The 16,276-nt window shown below is 37.5% G+C and overlaps 1 protein-coding gene and 1 non-coding gene across 27 annotated transcripts in view; both read left to right on the top strand.

Moving 5' to 3' along the window:
* The window catches only part of LOC145297875 (inositol hexakisphosphate and diphosphoinositol-pentakisphosphate kinase 2-like), a 375,735-nt gene that overhangs the window by 18,913 nt on the left and 340,546 nt on the right, over positions 1-16,276 (top strand). The gene's annotated exons all lie outside the window — the stretch shown is intronic.
* LOC145243531 (small nucleolar RNA U3) lies at positions 12,060-12,286 on the top strand. Its single transcript, XR_013862897.1, has one exon. It is a non-coding gene; the product is annotated as a small nucleolar RNA U3 (small nucleolar RNA).

Below are 16,276 nucleotides of genomic sequence, written 5' to 3'. Positions count from 1 at the left end.
AGAGAGAGCAGCAAGATCTTGATCGCCAATGCTCTTCAAAGTGCTGCCATAAACAATTGTCATTTGTGTAGATATCAACAAATCATTTCAGAATATTATTTTAAAGATCATTAATGATGATTAGGAAACGTGTTGTGCCTAAAATAGATTCTTGAGGTTCACCAGCATTGATGATGTGTTTCTGACTTTTGCCTATCAACAACTACTTTTCAGAGAAAAAGAATTCAATGTTTGCAAAGACATTTCGAGCTATTCCATAGCTAGCAAGTTTATGAAGCAACCCTCTATCAAAGGTCTTTGATATATCGAGGGCTATTGCTCTAGAAACAAAATCACTATCAAGAGATTCATTGATTCTATGTGATAATGCAGTAAGTATATCATCATTTGGCCTTACAGGATATTGCTTGTCACTAAGTAAATGACTTTTACTGAAGTGATTGACAACTTTTTGATTTATCACAAATTCAAACAACTTACTCGTGTCACACAGGAGACTGATCAGTTAGTACTGAGATGTAGAAAATTGATCATCAATATTATTAAATATTGGGCAGACTTAAGTTTTCCAAAGATATGGAAAGCATTTCTCTTTTAAGTAATGATTGAATAATTTTGTAAATATAAGAACAAAGTCTGGTGGCAGATTATTAAAGACAATTATTGGAATGTTGCCCAGACCAGTTTCTTTACTGGCATCATGGTTCTTGATAAGTTTGACATCCCGGACAGATATATTGGATATCAGTTAGAGTATTTTCAGTCATATGGAGAAATTCCAGAAGTTGGTGGCCCTGATTCCAAAAAGTGGAATTTTTTGTCAGGAAAATCTTTTGCAAAAAGCTTGGCTTTGTCACAATCTGAGTAAATCACCTCAGATCCATTAATGATGGTCTCAAAAAGAAATAAAGCTGAACACCAAAGTCAGAATCTACCAAGTTCTTGTCCATACCCTTCTCCTTTATGGCTGTGAGACTTGGCCTATGCAGGCAAGTGATCTACACAAACTGGACATATTTGACCATCACTGTCTATGCTGCATCTTCCATGCTCGCTGGTAACAGTTTATCTCCAGCAGTACATTTTACACTCACTGCAAGATTCACTTCCTTATAAAATCGTTCCTTGCCAGATATCTTTGTTGGTTTAGCCACACTTTTTGATGACACCTAGGTGACTTCATCCATGAAGTCATTGACCAAGTTGGAGGAAACGTTGCACTCAAAGAAGCTTTGGATCGCTGTGCCTGATCAGCCAGTGTTCAGTACATAGTGAACTTGTTGGAAAGAGCCAGCCCAACCGACCCAGGGTGAATGCCGCAGTCATGACCATAGCATGGCATGAATAGAAGTCTTACATCTGCAGCCATGACTGGGTAAAAGTCTTAAATAATTCTTAATTGCATTGTTAATATCCACCCGTACTAGGGAGTGAACCTTCAACTTTCAGAAGACTGTCACATTAGAACTTCATCTTTATAAAGCATTTAATTTGGATATCTTATATAATCTTCTCTTACTTGAATTGAACCACATACATGAAAATTATTTACTGCAAATCGTTTATTTAAAAATATACTAGTAAAGTAGCCATATTTGTCAAGATTTTAGCACTAATACTCTTGGTTTAAAGAAAATTTAAACAAATATTTCCATGGCTCACTGGGAGAGTTTTAGCATCAAGGTCATAAGTTTGCTTCTACAGATTTTTTTAAAAACATAAAATTAAAATGAAAATTACCAACAACTACTAAAAAAAATCAAATCATTGGATTTTATTGAAATCATTGTTGCATACATAATAATTGTTTTGTTTTATAAAATATTTTTAAGTAGGTTAAAAAAAATATACATGGTAATTTTTAGATTGTTTTCTTGCTTGTTATGGTATTTAGCCTGGGTCTGTTGATCTGGCTCATTCCAATAAATTTACTTGTCATGAATGAAGACTAACAAAATACAATGGTCAATTACAAATATTGAAATGAGTGACAGTTTTAATTTCAATCAGCAAACACTTTAGGTATGAAGGCTGATAATCACTTCTAGATTTTGTTACATTGTTTCAAGCTAGATTTGGATTTTTACCACCACTTCACCTTTAAAACCTGAAGTGGAACAAGATTGATGACTTATGAATTTGCCTTGTGTGTCGCTGAAAAATCAACAAAGATCCTTTGCAAGAAGAGCTTGCTGAAGCAAGGAGATTCGGCGTGCACACAAAATATCACGTTAAAGACAAACTGGTACCAATAAACTCTTACAATGCAATGCAGACAGTAGTGATTAAAGACCTCCAGTTTGTGATGGTCTGCACCTCTGATCAGCCAGAACTCACACTCATAGAGGAGGATGGTGTGAACCAGAGCTTGATAAACTTGGATTTCTTAGCTAGTTTAATTTCTCATCTGAATCACAATCAAGGATTAAATATCAAGGTGCAATGATACTAAACTTTTTGTTTAGAATACTTATTCCAGTTTTGATCACAATCCATTACACGATTTTGATTTTCGAAAATGTCTAAAATTTAAGCTTAAAAGGTTTGGAGAAGGAATTGAAACACAATGAATCTTGCTTAATTGGTTTTTAATGCCTATGGATCAAATTCAATGTAAATGAAATGTTTGAATTTTCAAATGGGAAGTTGTGTTTATCATTATGTGCCCTAAACACCTTTTAAAATACTACAAAAGAAATTGAAATTTGGGAAATATTTATTAATTGATACTTAATATCTATAGTTAAAATTGTAGAAAAATCGGAGGTATCTGAATTTTCATAGTGATTTCACTCCATTTTTAGAAAATGTCTAATGCATAACATTAAATTAAACTAAGTATAGCTCACATTACAACTCCTTACACCTAGCAACGGTGTTTCAAAATTTATAATGATCGGTTAATTAGTTTAGGAGTGAATCCTGAACATATACGCATACTAAACAGTATAAAAATAAATTTAAACAAAGCATATTGAAGAACATTGTTCTTACTTCATAGTCTTTGTTTCCTAGTTTTTACTATACTAGTGCATAAAATGTTTACCTTACCCCCACCCACGCCGGAAAACACCAGGTTACCTTGTTAATTTATTATTTATTTATTTTTTTTTACTAAAGTGTCACCACTTGTTAAGGCTTGAAGGCCACTTGAAAATAAAGGTTAAATGAGTGTCAAATGAATATATGTGAAAAGAAAGTCCTATGTATGAAACTAAACTGCATTCAGTGGTGAGGCCCTGTTGTGGGAGCTTTATGGAGTTCCTTCCTAGTTTTCATTACTCTCAAATCCTCATATCAGGGTTCTATCCATATCTTAAAATTGTATTATCTTGGCCTATAATCAAAGTGTAGTATATATCTTCTGTCCTCAGTCATAGGAACGAGAAATCCTTCTTGATTGGGGCAGTTTTAATTTTTCTACCATTCAGAGTGACCAATTTTTTGGGAACTGGATATTTCCACATAAAAAATGATCTTGTGTGCAACTTTGCCCTCTTGAGGGGGAGGGGAGGAGCAAGTAAGTAAATATGAAACTGCATATGGTTTTATATACATAAATTTACATTTATATTTACATTCTGCATTCAACTAACAATCTACCCTCAAGTCTTACCGTCAAGTGGCTTTTGGCCTTGATAAACAATTGATACCCCCCTCCAAAAAATCAAAACAAATAATAACTATGTAAAATAGGCACCATGAATGAGTAAATATTTGAAATTATGTCTGAATGTTTGAGATAAGGATTGATGATTTGTATTATTATTATTCGAACTACCGTCCTAATCTTGAGTGTTATTTTCACAATGTTTCAGTGTAAAAGGTCACAGGAAACATTGTGAGAATAACACTCAAGACGAGAACAGTAATCTGAATAATACAAATAATACCAAGTATTTAAATATATTAAGGATTTGAACAATAACAACTCTTATCAAAATGACTGGATTCAACATTAAATAACCCTAAAAGGGTTGATGTGACGTAAAACCAAACGACTAAACTTCTAAAAAAAAAAAAAAAAAAAAGTCTTAACAATGTTCCTATTTACAATGCCTCTCCACGGGACAGAGTTAGACACCAGGGTCGTTTTTTAACGTGGAGAAAAGGAACAAAAATAAAAATTGTCTCAGTCATGAAAGATTTCTCCTCCACTGACAGAGAACAAGAAATTGAAGTGCAGCATCTGAAGAACAGATACTACACTGTGATCTTGTCCCGATGTTAATGAATGTGTATTTTTCCCTTTTAACTCTGATCAATTTTGTTTATGAAGCAATTTTTTTTATGCAGTTTTAGTTCTGAACATTTTCCCACTTGTGTGAATGTCCTGCTGTGACAGACAATATGCTGAGAACCATTTTCTCACCATCTTCCCACTTCTCGCAAACAGCGGATATATCCTTTATAAATACGTTTGCAGTGTTCACATGTAATTGCATTGTAATTTCTAACAACAGTTCAGGTTGTTTTCATACATCGACTTTCAGCTTCTCATATTTCTCATTGTTTTATTTTCTTGATGAAGGGAAAGGACAAACGGCGTAAATGTCAAACGTTATCAAGTTGAGAAACCTTTGTTCCGCTTTCATTAATCTTGTGTCTATGCTATAAACTTTAACGTCGTTTAGCTCTCGGCTGATTGTTCGCTTTACTTCGTCCTTCAAATAATCTAATGTATGAAACTGGCTGAAATACCCGTCTTTGTCTGGTTTCCCAAATATATCAACTGGAAAAAACGTTTTGGTATTAAATTATAGTAAAAACAAATATTTAAAAATTATCCTTTATATTTGGTAAATGTTTTATTAGGATAAATATAATTATAAACAAGAACATAAATCCATCGTGAAGCTGCAGCTGCAATACCTCTCGTCTGACAGGATGAATTGTAGGCATCTCCAAAGATATGTGTAAAACGCCAACGTCATCATTTCGTGTGTATATCATTTTCTGACAATTTCTATGGATGGTCATCGGTGCTAACACATGCACAAGAAAGAGGTCCTCTTTTACTTAAGCTATAGTCTATAATATTACGCTAAATAGAGTAATATTGGCAACAGCATTATGTTTGTTTCTTTTGAATGTTTCCAGTATCAAATTGAACTGTGAATTACATTAAACATTTTAATAATTAGTAGATATTAATTGGTTGTAGTTACTAAAAAAAATAAAACAAAAACAAAACTTTAGCTGAGAAGAGAGAATGATCTCTTTCATTTTTTATGGCTTGATTTTTATATTGAAAATCAATGAATTAAACAGAAGGGGGCATGTTACTTGCACTTTATTAACATTTATAAACAATCGGTTACTTTATATTAGATGCAGAAAGGTGACAATTTTGTATTATATACATATACATAACCTTGAGATTATGTTTTGGTGGGGTTGCTTTTATAATAGCTAGGTATGTCAAAAAGTGGCCGAAGAAAATGAACCCCCCTATGCTTCTGGAAAGAGGCTTATGATTATTTTTTTTAGTTTATGTCTAAATTTTTTATTGTGTTTGAAAGATAACAGATCTAAGTTAATCTCTTAAAAGAAAAACACATGTATGTTTATGTGTTAAAAAAAATTACAGTGAAAAATGTTGAAAAAAAAAACAAAAACATTTTGGTCGAATTTCAAGTCTGAATAAATCAACTTGAAAAATCTCTGGCCAAAAAAAAAAATCATCAGTTTTCTAATACTATTTCAATGATAATTAGTAAATTTGATTCATAAGATACTGAATTTAAAAAATGTACATACTTTTTATAACAAAAGAATGCACAAAAACCAAAAAAGTAATTTACGGTATAAAAAACATCTCGCTGAACATGTAAACATGAATAGCGTTGACTTTTTACCAAATTATGAATCACGATAAGCGTAATAATTTCGCTTAGTTAATTTATTTTTGTTGTAATAAAACAAGAAAGGCTTATTTAATTAGAATATTTATGAATGTACACAAGTAAGAATTTCCTTATTTTTCTCGCAAAAACTTCTGACAGACGTATTGGAATGTGATAGAATCGGTATCATTTTAAAGCTCGATCTTTCGAACGACAAATATCGAAAAATTGGCCAAAAACATTAATTTCTTCACCCTCAACTGGACAGTTTTCTACAAGGACGGGTTGGTTTTTTCGTTGATATTTTCGTAAGTCATTGTCTCTGTTGGATTGACTACACTTAATTCGAACGCTCGTGACTTCCGGTTTCGCAATGGATGCATCAGCTAGCATGTTAGATTTTTCTTTTCCTGCTTCAGTGAAGCACAAGCAGTGCTTCACGTTATGGGTTTGAGCCTGCCTGCCTACTACTACTTTTTTAACACCTCTCTTCACCCCCCCCCCCCGCTACTATCACTTTTTTTTTTTAACACCTCTTTCCACCCTTGGGGTTCTTTACTACACCACCTCTCCACACCTGGGCAATGCCGGGTAACCCCGCTAGTAATTATATAGAAGTAAAATTTGAAAGAAAATTATTAATTATAAGTGAAAAAAAATTACACTCAAACCCCCAAAATACACACTTACTTTTTATTTAATTTTTATGAATGTCTTGATGCAAATTTTTGAATTGATTAAACCAGTGGCAAGCTTATCTAAAAATGATGGCAAGTTTAGAGATGGGGGTGAGGTGGATGGTAGGGTCAAAACTGTCTGCTTTTTTTTTTTTATTCAATGCTTTGCATTCGTAGTTAATCAAATGAAGCGTTACTTAAATTTTCTCCATTTTTAAAATTATTTTTTTGTTTCTGATATTCAATATTTACAATTTTATTTATTTTTTTTGCAAGATTATAGAAAAGATTTCTTATGCTGATGTTTACACGTTGATGCGTGCAAGGAAAGTATTGAAATATTACATGTAAAAAGTATTGAAATATTACATATAAAATTTATGCTAAAAATGTTACCTTAATAATAACATGAAATACTTTTTGTAATTATTTATTTTTTGTGTGTGAAAATATCGAATAAACAATGCTTAATTTGATGATAATCGCGTTAATCCAAGAAAATTAATTTTTCTTCAAGTTATAACGATATTATTAACACAGACGTTAGGGGCTTTTTTCGTAATATTCCTGAAAAAAATTTTTTTTTTTAATTATTACAATTTACAATGCTTTATTTTCGTAAAATATTGCTAAAATAAATGCACACGTTTTTTTTCTTTTTAATATTTAAAACTATAACTTTAGTAAAAATGTTTTTGTTTACACAAAATAATAGATGTCCAGTACGATTTAAAAAATAATAGGTTCATTATATTCCATGATGATTGATTAATAAATACTGAAAATTTCATTAAAATTGGGTAATTTTATAAATGTTGGCAATTTTTATGTGAATGATCGTTGCCCAAAATGTATGAACATTTTGGGCAACAACCGTTCATTTTGGACATATCTAGTAATAGCACTTCATTACTAATCTAATTTACTTTGTAGTCCATTTCCTCCTCTGCATAGTCTTTGTTTGCTGATCATATTTACGAGGGGCATTTTTTTTTTTTTTTTTTTTTTTTTTTTTTTTTACAAAGGCATCACCACATTATCAAGGCCCAGAGGCCACTCAAGGATAAGGGTTAAAGAGTGTACAGTAGAAGTTGGTCAATATAGTAATCATTAGTAATGAAAATTTGGTAAATTTAATGACTTATATGGAACGGCTCATCAAGAACTTATTTACTTTAGACTTGAACAAAACCATATTGTAGTCAGCCGGAAAGCAGGAAAACGGAAGACAATTCCACAGGCGTGCAGTTCTAAGAAAGAAGCTTTGTTCATGGAATCTACGTTTAGGTTTAGGGACAGATAAAGAGTGGGGGAAATTATTGATAGTGTTTACAGCTAGACGAGTGTTTCTTGTGAAAGTTTGGCGAGGGGGGACCATAGATTGAAGCTCAGTTGAAGTAATGCCCTTGACCCACTTCCCATAGCAGTAGAGCAACGAAACTTGGCACAGTTATTAGTCTTTCTCTACATAGGAACCACCCAGAGTTATGCATTTCTCCCATCGTTTGATGCAACTCTGGAGACCGTTTTTGTAGAACACCCCAGGTTGGTCCTCCAACCACGACGTGACTTTAGAAATCAAGGCTGCATCATCTGGGAAACGCTTTCCTTTCAAAAACAATTTCATGGCTGGGAAGAGGTGAAAGTCAGAGGGTGCAAGGTCAGGAGAGTAGGGAGGATGGGGGAGGATTTCATAACCACACACCCGTGTTTCTGATCTGGCGACATGCGAGTTGTGGACCGGAGTGTTGTCCTGCAGGAGGAGGGTACCTTTGCTGATCTTGCCCTGCCTCTTGATTTTGATAGCTTCCCTTAATTTCCTCAAAAGTGAAGCATAATAGGCTCCTATAATTGTGATACCCTTTGCCAGGAAATCTGTCATCACTATTCTGTCCTGGTCCGAGAAGACTGAGCATGACCTTGCCAGCGGAGGGCTGCACCCTTGCCTTCTTTGGATGTGGTGAGTCCAAGTGCTTCCATTGCATTGACTGGGCTTTAGTCTCTGGATCATAGTGATGGACCCAGGTTTCATCCTGTGTAATCAGTCTTTTGAAAAACTTTGACTCATCTTCTTGGCACATCTCCAAATTCATCCTCAAGCACTCGACGTGTTCTCGCTTCTGGAATGGTGTGAGCAACCTGAGAATCCATCTGGCAGACACCTTATGCATATGCAAATGGTCATGAATGATAGTTTCCACAGACCCTGTACTAATCTTGACATCTTGGGCTATTTGCCGAATAGTAATGCGCCGATCTTCCAAAATGGCAGCCTCAACTTGACGGACAGATGCTTCATCAATGGCAGAAGGCGGGGGGGGGGGCGACCAGGTCTGGGAGCTGTTTCCACAGACTTCCGGCCATGTTTGAATTCACGATGCCAGCGTTTTACAAGGTCATATGATGGGGCATTATCATCATAAGTTTCTTTCATTTCATCAAAAGTCTCCTGTGGTGTGCGTCCTTTCAAATACAAAAACCGGATCACTGCTCGACATTCAACAGGCTCCATTTTTTTTTCTTCATTCTTATATAAATGAATTCTCTTTGGTCATTATAAACATTTTAAAAGTCGGATTATGTAGGTGATAAGTCTGCGATAGGTTAAAGTTAATATATTTTTCCATCCGGGAATTCAACAGGCTCCATTTCACACCTGACTCAGTTCAAACACCTGCAAAACAGAAACCACAATTAGTTTAGAGCTGTAATTTGCCACATAAACCGTAGAGATATAAATCATTGCACATGCAAAATTTCAGCTAGATCATACAACTGGAAGTGGGTCAGGGGCATTACTTATTGCACGCCCCTCGTACTTGTATTTGGTCTGTTGTGTTCTGTTTTTTGAAATTGAAGGGCCAACATTCACAGAATGCTGACAGTTCCTCCATTTTGTCTATCAAAGAAGCCCCTGCCGATCATAATGCTGAGATCTTTTCCCTGAGCACCACATTTCTAATTATAGAATATCAGTAAGTCAAGGTTTGTTCTGAGGAAAAGTATTCAAATGATTAAGATGAATTAGCTTGATACACTGAGAGTTAACTGGGATTACTAATCAGTTAATATCTACTAATTATCCAATTAATCCGTGAAGATTTGTGTTTTTTTTTCTTACACAACAGATTTTTTTTTCAGTTAAATATTAGACTTATTTTACACAAGCACAGTACTGATCGTCAATATGATGAGTTGAATCTGAGGTTCAGTTTAATGACTGATCTTTCTACTATGGGTTAAAGTGTTATCTCCCCCTCCCCCTGACTTCCTTAGCCCTTCTGCCTAGGATCAGTACCAATCTACACCCAACATGTTTTGAGTACTTGATTGATTTTAGGAGCAAAGTGTAGCATCTGTTCTGATACTACACTTCAGATTTTCTGTTCTGTTAATGACAGAGAAATCTTACTAGATTGTCGCAATTTTAATTTTGTCTCAATCTAGATAAGACTGTGGTGATGCATCAGCCTGCTCCGGGAAAACCATATGCAGAACCCAACATTTCAATTGGGGGACAAAGACTCAATGCAGTTGACAAGTTCACCTACCTTGGCAGTACGCTCTCCCGCAATGTAGCCATTGACGATGAAATCAACACTAGACTCGCTTAAGCAAGCGCTGCGTTTGGCAGACTCCACAAGAATGTATGGGACAGAAGGGGCATCATTTCCATGACAAAGATCAAAGTCTATAAAGCTGGCATACTCACCACCTTACTCTATGGATGTGAGTCGTGGACTCGTGGACTGTCTACCAACGACATGCTAGAAAATTAAATCACTTCCACACCACCAGACTGAGGAAACTGCTTGACATAGGCTGGCAGGAAAGGATACCAGACACAGAAGTCCTCACTCGTGCTGGCTGGACTCCCAAGCATCCCCACTATCCTGATGAAGGTCCAACTTCGCTGGGCTGGTCATGTAGGCCGCATGCCAGACTACAGACTAGACTACCCAAGAAGCTTCTGTTTGCTGAGCTCCCATGGCGGCCAAAGAAAACGATTTAAAGAGACTTTAAAGACATCACTGAAGGCCTTCAACGTAGATCTGTCATCATGGGAGCAGATAGCTTTAGAAAGAGCCAAGTGGCGGGCTGCTGTTCATGACGGCGCCTGCAAATATGAAAGCTACCGAAAAGTTGTTGCAGAGAAGCGCAGAAAGGACAGGAAGGACAATGTTTTGAAACTCTCGACATCTATGATTCCCTGTTCCCACTGCAATAGAACTTTTCAAGCAAAGATTGGGCTTATCAGCCATATCCGTACTCACCGATGATGATTCCCCTCACCCTACCCTACAGGATGATCAGATGGTCCTCGTTGTTTCGACGGACGAACACACGCACACCTAGATAATACACTGTTAAATTCTTTTGTTAAGATAACTTTATTGAAATAAAAAAATTTTAAAATGCTATTTTATGATCATGAATTCATTGAAAGGGAGATAATTATAAATGTATTAATTCATAGTTATCTCCCTTAAATTGAACTATGTCAACAAGTGAAAGCTGATCATCAATGGTAACAAAAATAACTCGAGAAATACAAACTTTAAACAATCCCAGAAGATGCATTGACATGAAAAGTACCAGGTGCTCCTTGAATTATAAAGGAGACAATCTATTTCTATTATATTTTTGTATTTTGCAATAAATATTTTAATATTTTATTTACAAAAACAAAGATTTTTTTGGCGAATAGTTAAAAAAAAAAAAAATGGTGGGATTGGTGAAAAAAGCTACTTGTACTGTTTACGGACTGTGCTAAAATAACGTTATTATTAAGAAACCCGATTTATCTGAAGAGACGCTTTTACTTACAAAATAAATAAAATCGAATTCAATTTGAAAATCTTAAAACATAGCGAGGATCATAAACTGCAAAATAAATAAATAAAAATAAATAAATAAATAACTTACCAAACGCAAGAAAATTTAATCTATCGATATGCGTAGCTTTTTAGGTTCGACATTTTTATATTTTTCTTTTTGATGTTTTAATTTTTATCATAGTATTCAATATGGCGCGAGATTTTACTCCATGTGAAGAAGCCAGCCTAGCCTCGATGTCTTATGTTTAACAAATTAAACGGAAACACAGCTAACCGATCGATTGAATTAGCTGTATTTTTGGTTTAATTTATTTTCGATTTTTGAGGCTTCGGCTTCACATCAATTAAATAATACAAGGAAATACTTTTTTTTTCTGTTTTTTTTTTTTTTATAAACTGACGTCACTTTACTGCACAGGATAGGTAAATCTATTTATCTCCCTTGAATTGGATTCTGCCAGCACGTGATAATCACAAAGGAATTAAATTCGCTTTTTAATATGTTAGAAATAATACAAAATGATTATTCGAAACAATTACAATTAATTAAACTACTGAGAAGATGTAAAATGAAAAGGTATTCTATACTGGGACAATTAATTTAATGAGAATTTCGTTATTCGATATGCAAATGAGGCAGTTACTATTGGCTGTTAAGCTGTGTGAGGTATAAGTAAAGGAGAAATGATGAGTCTACAATAATCATACTTTTAAGGATCATTTCTTAAGTATGAATCGCACGAACGTCTGAGACTTTTGTGCGGACGACTCACCACGATGAGGAGTTACAGTACTTTTCTCTGAGCGTGAAAACGACAAGTTCTTTTTGGGTCGCCTTTATCACCCATTTAGTCTTGTCATTGATGATCGTTCCTCTCCCTTTTATTATAAGGGAGGTGGAGGAGAAAGGTACCGTCTGAGTGGTGCTTCTAAAATAATTAATAAAAGAAGTACATTAGCAGGAAGAAAAATTCACATGTCCCCTCCCCCTTTCAATTTTGCCCTATTAAGGTTTTTATCATGTATTTTCTGTAAATGTAAAATTACAAATATTGCACTTCAATTTCTTGTTCTCTGTCAGTGGAGGAGAAATCCTTCACGACTGAGACAATTTTTATTTTTGTTCCTTTTCTCCACGTTAAAAACGACCCTCCGTGGGGAGGCATTGTAAATAGGAACAATTAAGCACAAGGCCAACTCAAAAGAAAAAAAAGGGGGGATCTGTATTTTTGTTAGAGTTACACAATGTTCATAATAAGATGCTGATAGACAAAACACATGTACCTTTCAATTTGTGAAATGATGACACGAAGAACGAAGAATAACAGTTACAAAATATCGATGATGATTCTTTATTTCATTGGACCGGTCGAATGATGATGACGTCAGGAATTCACATTTGGGATCTACATAGTTTAATCTTTCTACCCTTCGCTTCCAAAGGGGCAGCTGACCACTGACTGACTCTCCTGATCTCTGCTGACTGGCTAGCAGACTCAACTGTTTTGCCTCAACTCCTAACTCTAGAGGAGCGGATCTACTCCTCTATCAACCCCAGATGCTCGATGAGTCGGTCGTTGGCAGTCTCCCTGACTAATTCCTTATATAGCTGCTTTCTGGAAGCCTGCAAAAGGTCGCTGGACTTAGATAGCCTCTTGAGTGCAGCTCGACATTCTCTGAGGAACTGTGTGTTGCCCCACAGCCTTTGACGTGCTTCCATCAAGGTTTGACTCGGAAAGGTGAGCCTTTACGTGTCGTGATGACACTTCAAGTCAGGCATTCTCAAGCTCCCCTCACAAGGACATTGGATACAGACCTATCTGCAAACCCAATGCCTCCTCTTGTTCCAGAGAGTTTGGACAAGCTACACTGGAGGGCCTTTAGATATTTCGTAGGCAGGAGAAGTACGGCCAGCCAGTAAAGTATGAGAGGAAAGACATAAGTGGTGCATGCCTCTGCTCTACCCTTTAAAGAAAGGTTCCTTCGCTGTCAAGATGCGACTGCGGCAGCGATTTTTGATCATACCTCCAACCAATTCTTTTCTAGCTGGAGACCCGGCTCGAACCACATACCGAGGATCCAAACTTGACCATCCATCCAGCTGAATAGTGCTGGAAGAGTGGTGACACTTCTCCATACACCCAACCGCAGATCGACCGATTTGCTACAGTTGATTTTGGCTCCAGTTACCATTTTGTAGTGAGTGAGTACCTCTTTCATCTTTTTGATGTCTCGAAAGCATGACATGAAGATTGTGACATTATCGGCGAACACGGAGACTCTGGCCGACCTTCCGCCAGGCAAAGCTTGTCTCCCCGCTTCTCAGCTTGCGAAGTAACAGCTCTAACACAAGGATGTAGAGCAGGGGGGACAGCGGACAGCTCTGATGGACCAACTGGGAGATAATGAAGAGTTTTGAGCGCTTTCTGTTCACTTGCACCACAGATGTCGGCGCACGGTACAGAAGGTAGATCCATTTGTGGAAGTCTGGTTTAAAACGGGTGATTTCTAGAACAGATGCTTGGAAGCGATAGTCGACCCTGTCGAAAGCTTTGGACTGATCCAAATTGATCAGCGCTGCTTTTGTGTCGTCTTCTATTCTTTCTTCTAGAATCGTGTGGATCAGGTGCAGATTGTTCTGGATGGATCTCCCCTTCATAGCGTAGTTCTGCTCAGGTTCAACCAGATTGCCTATAACAACCTGCAGTCAATTGGCTAGGATCCAGGCCAAAATCTTAAACTCCGTATTTAGCAGCGATGGCCCTGTAGTCATCTTCCCTGCCATGCCTGTCCTTCTTCAGCAATATGATCACTCCCTTGGTGATTTCACCCAGGATGGATTGCTGATCAAACCAATTGTTGAACACATCTGTCAGAATTGGTGTAAATATGGGCAACAGCCTCGTATACAGTTTGTAGGGCAGACCATCGAGCCCCGGCGATCTGTTATAGCTGACCTGCTTCATCACATCCAGGACCTCCTGTAGGGTCACCTTGCCTTTGCAACTAGCCGCTCTAGCCACCTTAAGGCAGGGAGAGTCAGCCAAATAGTCACCGAATTTCTTTACGGGTATACAGGGCTTTTGCATAAAATGCACCTCAAAATGTTCCCAAAACCCCTCGCAGATCTCCTGAGTCGATACCAAGGTTCGTCCATCCGGGTGTTTGATGCTTGCAATGCACTTGTTTAATTTGCACGTAGAGGCTTTATGATACTCATCCGCATCAGAGTTCACAGCTTCGTTGGCTATCTTATCTAGTCTAGCCTTAACTACCTAATTATCGTACTGCTCGCTAGCCTCACACTGAAGGTCCTGCTTAGCTAGTTCTTGACTGTCACTATCCCCCACCCCTGTTGCTCTCACTAGTTTCTCTTTTAGATACTTCTTCATCTGGGCCTTGTCTAGAGTGAGGAGCTGAGCATATCTGACGGAGAAGTCTCTAATCTTAGCCTTAAGACTAACCCACCATATATTTCCTGTAACTGCCCCCACTAATAAAGCCCTCTGTATGAATAGCACGAGTTTTCCCGGAAGTCTTGTATGTCCAGTAGGAAGGTATTCAACTTCCAGTACCCTGCTAGCTTAGGCCTATTTGTTAATTTTAGACAGCCCATAACTAGTTTATGGTCTGAGTAACCTAGCCAGTAGAACTCTGGACATGCTATGAAGTCGATCGCCTCTTCTGACTAGCATCCTATCTAGGTAGGTGTTTGGGTAGAAAGATACACTAATGGTCCCTGTCCACATCTCCTTTCCAGGGTGTTCGACTCAAAACTTGTGTACCAGATCGCATCTAGCCATCAAATCGGCCAGGCTCATTTTGCACCTTTCCGTCCCCCTCCTACCTTATCTATGTTGGGGTCAATGATGGTGTTCCAATTCCCCACTAGAACTACCTGCTTTGTACATGCCACAAACGCATCGAGCTGCCAGAAAAAAGAAACCCTCTCCCAAGTGGTGCTAGGTACACAAACCGCGATGAACTGAAACACGCACTGTTTACGCAACATCGGCCACGATTAGCCTGCTCTCCTCATCTCTATGCACAATGCTGATTGCAGCAGAGAGAGTGTGTTTCACCAGCAAGGAGACACTCTTTCCTCTGAGATTGCCATATGCTGAGAAGATATCGTAATCTCTAGCCAGCACCTGACAATCACTGAACTAAACAATGTGTCTCCTGTAGCGCAGCCATATCCACTCTTAGGTGCAAGAGGTCCTGCCAGAGGCAAGTCGCTCATTCGGAAGACCTCAAGCCTCTTGCATTCAGACTAGCCAAGTTAAGAGATATGATAATGTACTCATCCTAGCACTGTCGCTCCAAATTCTAAAGTCCTCCGGTGAGAGGATGCTGATGTTGTACACCATACTCAGCATTGCCAGTTCTTTAATGTCTTTTTGGCTGCGCATGATGCCACCGATATCCAGGGGAAATGTTAGCTTTAAGATTTTGTACAGTGACGGATGCACTAATACTGGGACCCTTCCCTTGCATTTGGGCAAAAGTTTGTCCAGCAAAGGGTTATTGTCTCTAATTAGGGGGAATTTGTGATAGGCTTCCAGCATCTACCAGACCAGGCTTTTGGCTGGCGATCTGATGCAGGTCGTCATGAAATTTGTGGGGACTTCAACGTCCTTATCTCACCCCCATATCTGACAGATCTGACAGAGGTTTAAGACTGGTCCTCTGTTGGAATACCAAGTCCCTGGCGACAGACAGGGGGTCGATTTTGTAGACATCCTCCCAAGTTTTTAAGGGGAGGACTTTGGTGTCTTTTCCTCTAGAAGAAGGGGAGGCCGACTGGCACTTCCTCCTTCTAGGTTCAGCCAAAATGGGCCATAGTGGTGGGTGCGTGAATCTTGGTGTCTGTTTTTGGTGTGTTGTGGTGACTTGTTTGGAGTCTAGTATGTGT

The sequence above is a fragment of the Euprymna scolopes genome, chromosome 2 (assembly GCF_053919585.1).
Source record: "Euprymna scolopes isolate OS-2025 chromosome 2, ASM5391958v1, whole genome shotgun sequence".
Taxonomy (NCBI): Eukaryota; Metazoa; Mollusca; class Cephalopoda; order Sepiida; family Sepiolidae; genus Euprymna; species Euprymna scolopes.
The sequence above is the reverse complement of the archived record's forward strand: the minus strand, read 5'-3'. Positions and strand labels throughout refer to the sequence as shown.